This window comes from Gopherus flavomarginatus, chromosome 16 (assembly GCF_025201925.1).
Source record: "Gopherus flavomarginatus isolate rGopFla2 chromosome 16, rGopFla2.mat.asm, whole genome shotgun sequence".
NCBI classification, from domain to species: domain Eukaryota; kingdom Metazoa; phylum Chordata; order Testudines; family Testudinidae; genus Gopherus; species Gopherus flavomarginatus.
In genome coordinates this window covers 15,610,772-15,622,544 of record NC_066632.1, presented here as the reverse complement: position 1 = coordinate 15,622,544, position 11,773 = coordinate 15,610,772, and the positions used below count along the sequence as shown (strand labels likewise).

General features: G+C 43.9%; 1 long non-coding RNA gene across 1 annotated transcript; it reads right to left on the bottom strand.

Moving 5' to 3' along the window:
- Nucleotides 1-2,133: 2,133 nt before the first annotated feature.
- On the bottom strand, nucleotides 2,134-3,752 carry LOC127035772 (uncharacterized). The gene is made up of 2 exons (XR_007769940.1): nucleotides 3,630-3,752; nucleotides 2,134-2,243 (listed from the first exon to the last, which is right to left on the bottom strand). It is a non-coding gene; the product is annotated as an uncharacterized LOC127035772 (long non-coding RNA).
- Nucleotides 3,753-11,773: the final 8,021 nt, after the last annotated feature.

Genomic DNA, 11,773 nt, shown 5'->3' with positions numbered 1-11,773 from the left:
GCCTGACTGAAGTACCCTCCCAACCCTCACAAAGCGGTATCCCAGACCATGAAGCCATGGATCCCAAGCTAAATAAGAGTCAAAAGTTTACTGCTGTTGCAAAAAAACCAAACCTCATTCTGGGATGTATTTGCACAGTAGTTTTCAAACTTTTCTACTGGTGACACCTTTCACATAGGAAGCCTCTGAGTGCAACCCTCCTTATAAATTAAATGTAACACCATTATAAATGCTGGAGTCAATGCGGGGTTTGGGGTGCAGACTGACAGCTCATGACCCCCCCCATGTAATACCTGGGGAACCTAGGTCCTGCAGGGTAGCTCCATTGGAAGGGGACTTGCAGAAGGAAGGAGTAGAGCTCCATATGAACACACAAACGACTTTCACAGCACATTGATAGAATTATAGAACCCCTTCCCTAGAAGACTAACAGACGTATTGGAGCATGAGATTTCGTGGGTGAATACCCACTTCCTCAGATGCATCTGAGGAAGTGGGTATTCACCCACGAAAGCTCATGCTCCAAAACGTCTGTTAGTCTATAAGGTGCCACAGGATTCTTTGCTGTTTTTACAGATCCAGACTAACACGGCTACCCCTCTGATACTTGTCCCCTAGAAGAGTAACCCTGATAAATGAGCCAACCCCCAAAGTGACGGGCACATCTGGGAACAGCATACAAAAAGCCCTTTTCCTTCCTCAGGAAAGCTGGATCCCAGGCATGTTGGTTAATGCTGCTGGAAGATTGCTTTAGGTGAAAAACTCCTGTAATAATTGATTTTAGATGCTAAGAAGCATGTTATGATTTTCATTTTATATGTAACCAGTTCTGTTTCCATGATCTTGACTCGGTACCTCTTAAATCTTAATCTTTAATAATAAATTTAGGATTATTCCACTATACTTATGTCTCAGTGCTGTGAGCTTATAAAGATCTGATCCTGAGCTGTACCAATCAAGCTGTTTAGATTCTGTTCCCTGGTAATTTCAGTGAGTGTCCTGTGACAGTAACCTGATGCTACTGGGGGACACTTTCAGAGGGGCTTGGGGGCTGCGGTGCAACTAGTGTTACCGTGCAAGGCAGAGCCAGGGCTGGCAGAGCCCTATGGAGATTGGTAGGCTGGCTAACAGACCGGTGGTGTTATCCTTGAGTAGATATCAGCTCCATGAGAAAATTTTCCTCCTGATCAACTGTTCTCCATGTGCACTGGACGCAGGAGAAGTAGGAATCAGCTAAATCTGCAGCAAGGGAGATTTAGGTTAGATATTAGGAAAAACTTTCTAACTATAAAGGTAGTTAAGTTCTGGAATAGGCTTCAAAGGGAGGTTGTGGAATCCCCGTCATTGGAGGTTTTAAAGAACCTATTGGACAAAGAGCTGTTAGGGACGGTCTAAGTAGAGTGCTGGATGGGACGATATTTCTAGGACCCTCTCAGCCCTGCATTTCTAGGATTCTCTGAACTGTGGAGTTTAACTGGTGAGCCCTGCAGTGAACTGCCCCACCAGCCAGCTCTAGTCCAATGTGAATTATTAACAAAATGACCTGGTCCCCGACATGAAGACATCACAAGACCAGAGAGCACAGCAGGAAAGCACACATTCCCTATCAGAGATACCCAATGACAGTCGTTCCTTGTAGTGCAGTGGGGGAAGCTAGGGAATCCAATGGTTCTTCTTGGATAAAGTCTTGCAGCACACAAACAGGCACTTGGCTTAGAAAAGCAGAGATGCCTTCCCTCACACACTATTACGGGAACCGATCCTAAGTCTGTAAGTAAACAGACACAGTTCACAGACAGCCTTCTGACCCAGAAATAGGCTAGACAGGAGGGAGGATAACTCACCAGAACACAGTCCATTCCACTTACAACCCAGAATTCATCAGCCACACTGAATTCCCAGAAAAACAAAGAAGAGAATATGACTAAGAACCAAACCCCCAATCACTAACTACAGGGATTAGCTCTAACTTTGTGGGGATCCCGGAAGAGTGATTAGAGACCCTAGAGAGGCGTTGAGCTGAAGTCTTCCAGCTCCACGGAGAAAGGGCAAGGGAGGAAGCCCCCACATCATGGTTACAGTGGACATTGAAGAAGCCCCAATTTCTCTGAAAAACGAAATCAGGCCTCTGAATTGAAACAGATACTTCAAACAGTTTAATAGGAAATGTGTACACAGTATATACAAAATCTGCAGCTGGGTTATTTACATGTGACCTTGTCTGTGTGATACACAGCCAGCACCTGAAAAAGAAATGTGAAGAGTCATCAGGATTTGTCCAGTTCCCCTTAATACACATAAACAGAGTGGAGAATACTAGGGAATAACAACATGAGAACATGGACCGGGGATAAGCCGCCTGGATACGGTAGAGAAAACAATCACCAAAACAGGAAACACTACAAGATTAGGGGAACCCATATTACTTAATAGAGTCACTTTTGAATTAGCAGAATGTGTCACTTCAACAGGGGTCTCTATTGATTCCCGTCCAATAGTCAACTGTTACAGGAACGTTGTCACCCCATTGAGAACTATAAGCAACAACATCCCAGACTCCCTCTGAGTTTCGCCCTCCACTGCTAACTGCTGCCTGGTGAATCCTCACAGGGCCTGAACCAGGGGGACAGTGAACTGGAGAATGAGGTGGTGATGGAGACTAGAAACCTGACCATTCAGTGACCTTTTGCTATGAGGTGGAGGATCATAGTAGCTAACTTTGGAGGATGAGTTATATCTGCTGAGCGCCTTCTCTGAAGGGCAGAGCATCCTTATCTCCCAATAACACCAGTGGGAGTTTGAGAACACTCAGCAACTCATAGGCCTGGGAAAGACAAATACAAGGGCCTTGGGCGGCTAGAGTTAAGCACTGAAATCTGCAGGTAGAAGCCTAAATACCCATTATAGCCACCTGCAGAGGTCCTGATTAGGGCATTTAAATCTCTATCAGCATTGTGGTGTTTCAAATAGATATTTGAAAAACAAGGGGACTGATGTTTAAAGGCATCAGACAACTTGATGCCAGGTGAGTGGGTTTTCCAACCCCAGATACCTAAACTCAGACGCCTAACAACCACGGGTAGGTGCATCAATAGGGGAGGGGTTAGTTGTAAAGTCACCCTTTTGCTGCCCTATGTTGCAGTGGAGCAGGGCAAAGTAGCCATAAAGCTGCCCTAAGAGGCAGATAGGAATTCCCCAATATGCGCAAATCCCTAACACCCAGAGAACCAGCATATAGAGTGTACAGCCAGTGTAGCTGGCTGTATGTCACCAACTCCTAGCTTCCCACCCAAGTATATGGGGTCTGAGCTGGGAACAGAAGATAGCACACATGGTGTGCATTGTGCTATAGCTATCTCCAGTGCAGCAATGGATGTTACGAGACAGCATAACTTAGAACAACCCAGAGCCTAGAGCTCAGTTGTATTTGAGGATCTGGGCTAGTACTTGGCTGTTACTATAGTAACGACCCCCGAGCAACCAGTACAATGCACATGCTTATCACGGAGCTTGTCCAGAGGCTGCATGTCCATCAGAATGACCAGATGTCCTGCTGTGTAATAAAAATGCTTTGAGTAATAAAAATCAACACAAGCTACTTTACAGGGCCTGATCCTTCTCTTACTTACAGCATCTGAGCAGTAGGACAACAGCGACTACTGCCCAGTATTATAGTTGCTTCTGTCTTGTTCCAATTTTGGGTAGCAGGAGCGAGGAGTGTAAAGGCCCTACTGTCAATCAAAAGTTAACCCCACCCCTTGATCCAATAAGCCCTGCCCACTGGTCATCAGAAGCCCCACCCCATGGGGTATTACTTCCGGGATCAAGGCGGACACATGACCAGAAGCACGGTGTGTCATGTGACCCCTCTAAGAACTCCTTCCACTATACCAGTCAGGATAGGTTTTGCCCCGATAGGAACGCCCTGAGAGAAGATTTAACCAATCAAGAGGAGTTCTGGGGTGTGTGACCCCTCTAAGAACTCCTCCTACTGCCCTCTACCAATCAGGAGGGGCTTCAGCCACTAGAGACCACCCTGAGGAGATTAGACCAATTGGGGGGAATTCTGGGACAGGGTGACCATCCAGAAGTGGTTCGTATGACCCCTCTAAGAACTCCTCCCACTGCCCTCTACCAGTCGCGATGGATTTCGGCTGCAGAGGACTGCCCCGAAAGGAGACTTGACCAAAATGGGGCAGGTTCTGGGATGGTGCGACCACCCAGAAGAGGGTCATGTGACCCCTCTAAGAACTCCTCCCAATGCCCTCTGCCAATCAAAGTGCAGCACCATCACCCCATAAGTCTCAGCGCTGGGCAGAGGAGGCCATCTCTTACCAAGAAGACGTGTTTCAGAAATTGTGGAAAGGCTGAGAGGAAATGTGGACTCCTTTACCACCCCCCTGAGAACTTCAGACTTTGTTTTAGCTCCACGGACCTTTGGACTTGTGTGGAGAATTGCTACAGCAGCAACAGTTCTGAAGAGGAGGGAGCAGCCGAGGGGATTCCTTTGGCCCAGCCATTGATGGATATGCCAGAACCTGAACCTGAAGACCAACCATTCATGAGACACCCCGATGAGCATGGTGGCCTCTCGTTGTCCGCCGCCCTGGAGGAGGAAGGCGATCATTGCTTGGGGGAGTTACCGGCGGACAAGCTGAACAGAAAAAATGTCACTCAGGTAAATGAATGATTAAGAAGCAACAGTTGATGATGAGGTGTAATGAGGTTAGGAACCTGGGGTTGTGTAAATCTAAAAAACAAGCAGTGAGAACTTACACTTGTTTCTTGTCTGAGACAGCTCGAGGATGCCTTTCTAGAGGACCCAGAGGCCCTGGACAACGTTGCATCAAGTAGCAAAGATGAACCGGGCCCGCCTTGTTTTTGCTGAACGCCACTAAAAATTGTTGAAGAGGACTTCGAGGATGAAGGTTATAAGGAGTTTAGAAGAAGGTTTAGCATAGAACTCGCTGAGCCAGTGTCACATCACGAGCGTAAAAATTTATGTGGGCTGTTGTATGCGTTGCTGTTTGTCCTGTTCTTAATCACTGTCTTAGGGAAAAGCTTTTTGAAGATTGTGAGGGCTGTGTCATAGATGCCCCAGCCCAACAGCACCATGACCGTGTGATTTGGACTTCAACTTTATATGTAAATTTAAATATGTAAATTAAAAAACCATCTATTGAAAGGGGCTTTGTGACTATCTGCATTTCTGTTAGAAGGTCTCTGGCCCTTAAGTGAGCTAAAAGTTTTAATAGAGCCTCTTGGTTTCTTTCCAAGGAACTGTATGTCTTTTAAATTAAAAAAAAATGGTTTGTGAGAATCTAATTTTTGTGTTCTTGTGAAAAAAGACATCCATTTACAGCAAAAAGCTGAAATGTATGTTGTGGGAGGGGGGAAATCCTAAAAATGTGTTTACGGTGTAACCATTCTGCCCATCAGTGTTGGCAACAACAAGGACTGGGTTCAGTATCTAGGAACTCCATTCCAATAACACAATGCAAAATTGGCTCAAGCCCCGAGCCAGTGGGGCACTGAGACTCCCCTACTACAAGCTAAAATCACCACTTACTGCATTAAGTTGTAGGAGGACCTCAGTACTTGTTCACCATTAGCCCAAAATGAATACCGCTTTGCAGTCTGTATCCAAACTCCTCTTGGACTCAGAATTAGCACTAACATTATGCAGTAGAGGCAATGGAATTGGGGGATGGGTCAGTGCATCACCAGGTACAATTTTTGTCCCCAGTCTCTCTCAATTTACTGAGTTTTGGAACCCATGTCCCTTGCCTAGTGAGTGCTACTTAGTTGATGGCGAGTCCCTCCATCACAAAAGGCCAAGTACAGTTCCACTGTCTTTGATTTACATAATCAGGATAACACCACTTTATTCTTCCTGCCTCAGTAACAGAGAAACTGGGGATCCCACCATAGCCAAAATGACTATTTGGGCTACTGTGGGCTCATGACCAGCCCCTGACGTTCTTTTCCACAACTCACCACCAGATGTCAGGGCAGATCTCATTCTGACTCTGCTTACAACAGTAAAACAAACAGGGATGGTTCAGAGATGTGTTTGAGTACAAGAGAGTTGACTCATTCTGTTGAACTGAATGGTTTTAACCACACCCCCACTGAATAGCGAAGGTAATTGTGATTACTTACCCTTGTTGCCATAGGGATAAATTTGACTGGTGTGCACCCACAGTAAGAGAGGTGGGTGGGTGAGTTCTGATTAATATGAAATGAAATAAAACCTCAGGAATTCACAGTTGCTATTGGGCAGTTTAAATATAACCCCTGGAGTTGATCGAGCGCTATTGGACAGTTTAAAGGACCCAGGAGTTGGCAGAACTCTATTGGACAGTTTAAATATGACCTGGGAGTTGTTTGAATGCTATGGGTCACACTTTCTAACAATTCAAAGCCATTAAAAGTTTAAATTAATATATTTAAAAAACAAACACCCCCCCCACACACACACACAAGGGTCTAAGCCAAAACTGAAATGTCTCAAGAGTTCACAAACCTTCACCATGCTTTAGAACAAGCATTTGCTCTAAAGACAGACAATCAAACATTTAAAAGCTCTGGGGGGCTTATTATGGTTGTGATACAACCATTTTATTTCAATCGCCACCCCAAACTTTATGCATGAAAGAAACGTTTTAAAAAACAAGCCCCAAAGAGATATACTGATATCTGGAAAAGGTCCCTACTTGGGAATGGGTGCAGTTACATTAAGGATTGAGGATTTACTGTTTAATACTGTAAGAAGGCCCTATAGAAATGAAAAAAATGTAGCCGAAAGCAACTCAGTTGTTCAGACAGCTTCATTCCACCACCCCAGCTCACAAAAGAGAATGTTAGGAAGGGGCCTAAAGTCCTTAAATATCTAGTATTTCAGAGCTGTAGCAATCAAATCAACCTGCTAGCTACTATTTTGAAGTCTGTTTGAAACAAAGGGTTAGGATGATATAAAAACCTCAGGTATTTTGGAGACTATTTGTTTTCAACAGAAACTCTCTTGAATGGCTGCTGGACTGCAAGAGGAGGTATGCTCCCTGTTTTAAACTCTGAAAATATATATTATATAATATCACTCCTTGGCCATGCTGTCTTAGTAAATAATGATGCCTGTGTTTATTGCAGTGTGATCTGTTTAGCATGGAACCAGTAACTTGAAATTGCGTTTCATCACCAGGCCAAGGTAAAAACCATTTTAACTGTAGTTTTGCTTCATAACTTCAGATACTACACAGGTTGCAACACTTTATCCTATAGTAGAAGATAACTTTCTGCAATTGGCTTTTATTGGCATGTGGGTTTATTGAAAACTATTTTGTTGCAAACTGTGTTTCAAACTCTCTCTCTGTAAAACATAGCATTTTTTTTTAAGTATATGACTGCAAACTGATGGTAATGGTGTGTTTCAAACTAACAACGTGGTTTTTTTGGTGTACAAAATGTGTTTTAAACTGGATTTTAAAAGTTGATTTTAAAAGCAGTTTGGTTTTTATTTTGCAAAATGAGGTGTGTTTAAAAACAAAGTTTGTGGGTTTGTTGTTTTAAAGTGGTAGAAATAAACTCAAAACTCCTGTATGTTGTACAGCCTGAAATGGATTAGTTTGTTTTAAAGCTATGACTTTTTAAATAGAAAAATACCCTAATGAATGTTTTATTTTTAAGTTTACAAGACATTTTCATGTGATTTATAATAGTAATAATAATAATATTCTCTGCTTCACAAACCTAGCTAACACCAGCAGCGTGAGAGACCCTGACAAACTCTTCCAGTGCCTGTTTTGCTCCAACTACAAGGTTTCATCCTGCGAGTTTATCGACGATGAAACAGCATGAGTGTATGGAAGGATGCAAAAGACCGGTACTCTGTCTCTGGAATTACCAAAGTTTTCATGGCCTGTTTCACCACTGCTTATGCCCGCTTAGAACTATACAACCTGCTAGATAGGTTGCAAGAGCGGTGCCCGTACCATGACACTGACTTGGTGATATTTGTGAAAAGGGAGGGTGATTGGAATCCCCCTCTGCGGGATTATTTAGGGGACCTCACAAGCAAGATCCCACCAGATCAACACATCCTCGAGTTTGTGTCGGCAGGCCCGAAAACATAAGGGTATAAGCTGTCGGGAGGAAAGGCCTGTATGAAAGTCAAAAGGTATTACCCTGAACGTAGCAAACTGTGAAAAGATCAACGTTCACAGTTTGAAAGACCTAGTCCTGGACTATTGCACAGGCCTGTGAGAAAACACCTCCACAAAGATAGAGGTGCAGCAGCCCTGTATCATAAGGAACAAAAACCAGTGGCAAATAGAGACAAAAACCCTTAAGAAAACACAGAAAATCATTTTCAATAAGAGGGTCCTAGGGTAAGAGTTTAAAACCCTGTCCTACGGCTTTTAAAATGGATCCAAGGTGGAAACACCCCTTTTCTGCAATTCTTGAGGGGCCTAGCAACTAAGGGAAAAGTTACTTTATAAAAAATGTGTTGGATAATGCCAAACAAACGTTGTCTGCTATGCCTAAGAGTATTGGATAACATGGCTATAAAAATCATCGCAAGATATGCATGTCTGGACTTGTTGAAACAAGTTTTGAGCAAGGCTAGATATGCCCAAGCATTTAAATTTAGTTTTTACAAAATTCATCACCATCTGGTCGTTTTGCACTAAGTCGTTAGAATACAATTTTAAAATCCAGTCAAAAGATAAACCCTTGCCACTATGATGTAAGAAAAACACGCAATGATCTCTGCTGGCGACAGGGTGGGGGGTCTTGTAATTGTCTATTGTGAAACACATTGTCTGTGGCATTTTTGTTTAAAAATGTCATAATGCTTTTAGGAAACAACACGCTATTCGGGGAGGTGCCCGTATGAGTAAAAAAACTCTCCACGGTTACACTTCGCCAGATACAAGGTGAGCCAGTGTTCACCAGGTTGGTTACGTGGATGCGTGTTGACCACCAAACCTAAGGATGTTTGAGACAGCTTGCTGCCAGGGAGCCAATCATAAGGGGATTCTTTTTCATGTAAGAGGACGTTGATGAGACACATGAGAGCTGCACGTGCCCATGTTCACGTATAGCCAAGCAGAACATTTCTTCTCTGATTTGTCTCTATGACGTTATCAAAAACCCCATACACGATCATACTGACGGTGATGGCTAAAGCCATCCCAAAACCTATTTCTGCTCTCAGGTTCCCAATTTTAATCAGGGAACAGCGATCGGCGCATTCCTGGTCGGGAGATAGGTCAAAGGCAAACAAGGTGTAACTCTGTGCAAACTCCTCACGGTTGATTAACAGAGAATGATCTTTCATGTGTTTACCAGCTGTCTGTACCAGATTCATGTATTCTCTCATGCAGCATCCTGCCTTGAAGCCTGGTTGCAGAGGCTTGGTTACGGAATATTCCACCCACGCCAGCCCCGTACATCCAAGAAGGGCATATCCCACCTGGGCTTTGTAACAGTTCCTGCAGATGGTGGGGTTGCTGTAATTTTTTAGGATCGCCTTAATGTGTTACCTTTTAGAAACCTCGCTCTCTCCGGGGACACTGGTGCACCTTGATGATCACCTTGCCAAAGCGAAATAAGACACGTCTCTTCTGATCTGTCTTTATTTCAATGGTAACGGTATCGATGTGGTGTTTTCTGACAGGAACGTAATGAGGTTTATCGTAGGTGATGGTGACAAACTCCTCGTTCCTTCCTTGGACAGGAACACAGCGTAACAGAGGAACAGAAAAATCCCCCACAAACTGGTGTTCTACAATATCTGTGAACAGACACAAAAAGTTAAAGGCCCTGTGAGGTCTGCTGAGAAGGGGAATTTTTGGACGCTGTGCTTGGGGCCCAAACCTAGAATGTTAGCTAGCTCCCCGCTGGTAGAAAACATATAAGTAAAATCGGCGGATTTAAGACTAACTTTTCTACGCACAGGGTCATAGTTCATGACCACCTCAGGTGGTTTGGGATGATGAGCCACAGTACTGTTCATATGATCCAATAATTCGGGTATGGACTGTAGTAAGAGGAGGCCCTAAGATGTAAACCTTGGTATCAGAGGCCTGGTATGAGGCCTACGGCCTGAACTAAAGTAATGGTCAAGACTTTGCTAACATAAAGCAAAGTGAAGCTGTGAGCCAGAGGCAGGCCCTGCTCACAGAAGCTGGCAAGGAAAGGGCTGATGCTGCAAGAAGATACATACCTAAAAGGTACTGGACACTAGAGATCAGAACATTCACATACTTGCACATTCCACACAGATAACAAGGAACAGGCTGACCCATCCCAATGACGGGCAAAAGGGTAAAATGATGGATAGAATTGTTTTGATCGAACCAACATGTACAAGGTGAGAGGTGGCACCTTACTACGTAGAGGGGTTGTACTTTGCTACGTAGAAGGGTTGCACCTCAATACATCATGAGTGATGTGTAACTTGTTTGTACCTGTTTATAAGAATACATCCCTAGGGCGGTGTCTTTGTCCGGCCTAGGGGGCAGTGGAAAGTCCCGCCACTGACTGAGCCGGATCCATTGCTAAGAGACACTTTCTCGTAGTATGCCCTGAGTTAGGCTAAGAAACCTACAGGGAACTGCCATTGTTTCCGAGATCGCAATAAACCTAGCAGACGTGACTTTGCACCTTACTAGAGTCTGTGGTCATTGGGGGTTCTCGTCAAGTCTGCTGCATCAGCTATCTCCAGAGCTGGGGCAGCACACGGGGCGAGCATACGCACGCAGCCGACTGATACCAACAAGGAGACAGCAGAGCACCACACTGGTAGCATCTGACAACACCTCTTGACAACACGGACCACTAATAACCTCGTCATAGGATAAAATTCCATGCCATATCTCCAAAGGTGATTTCAAAAGAGGTGTCTTTCTTGATAGTGTTCCGGCTGTGCGGGTATTGTATTTCCACTAACCTCACCCCCCAGGCACTCCGGAGATCCCAGGGCTTAATTAGCCGTATTGTAAAGTTCAAGCTGTGTTTTGAGGAAAAACTGCAGAGCTGGCATTGCTGAGCAAAGTAATGTAGAATCCGCTGTCGCTCATTTTTCTCTCTGTCTTTGCAGGAGGAATCTTTTTGTTTGTTTGTTTTGTTCATGTCTAAATGTCACAGAGTTGAAAAGCTTCCACCCAGCTGTTAAACTTATCACCCCCCAACCATTTCAACAGTGGCTGCTTTTTTCTCCCTTTTCCTTTATCCACTAGAACATTTTTGATCCTGTAAATCCTGTCTTGTTTGGGGTTTACTTTTTGTAATTCTTCAGGGTAAAAAGATCCAGTAACTATCTCACCCTCGTAATCTTGTAATCAGTATACAGGTCTCTGGCTCCTGGTTAAGGCTTCATCCACTATAAATATCTCATCAGTAAACGACTGTTCAAAACCTTTTTCAAAGGCTTCTTTGATTTTAGATAGTCTCATGTGCTCACCTTTTCTAAAAAAGCAACAAGCAGTTTTATTTTAAAACCATCTCTATAAACCATTTTCCATATCTTCAGAGAATGTGAAGGAATAACTTCAGCGGGTCTGGTACATATAGTTCTGTGAAAGCTCTGGTTGTAACTTTTTATAAAGTCAGGTAACACATCAATGTAGCGAAAGGTGTTATGGGCTGTAAAATATCTCCACATCCTCCATATCTTTTTAAAGTTCTGTTAAATCGCTGCTTTGACTTCATTATTAGTAACAAAATGGTGAACGCCGTCCGTTTTAACAACCTGCTAAAAGATTTGTTT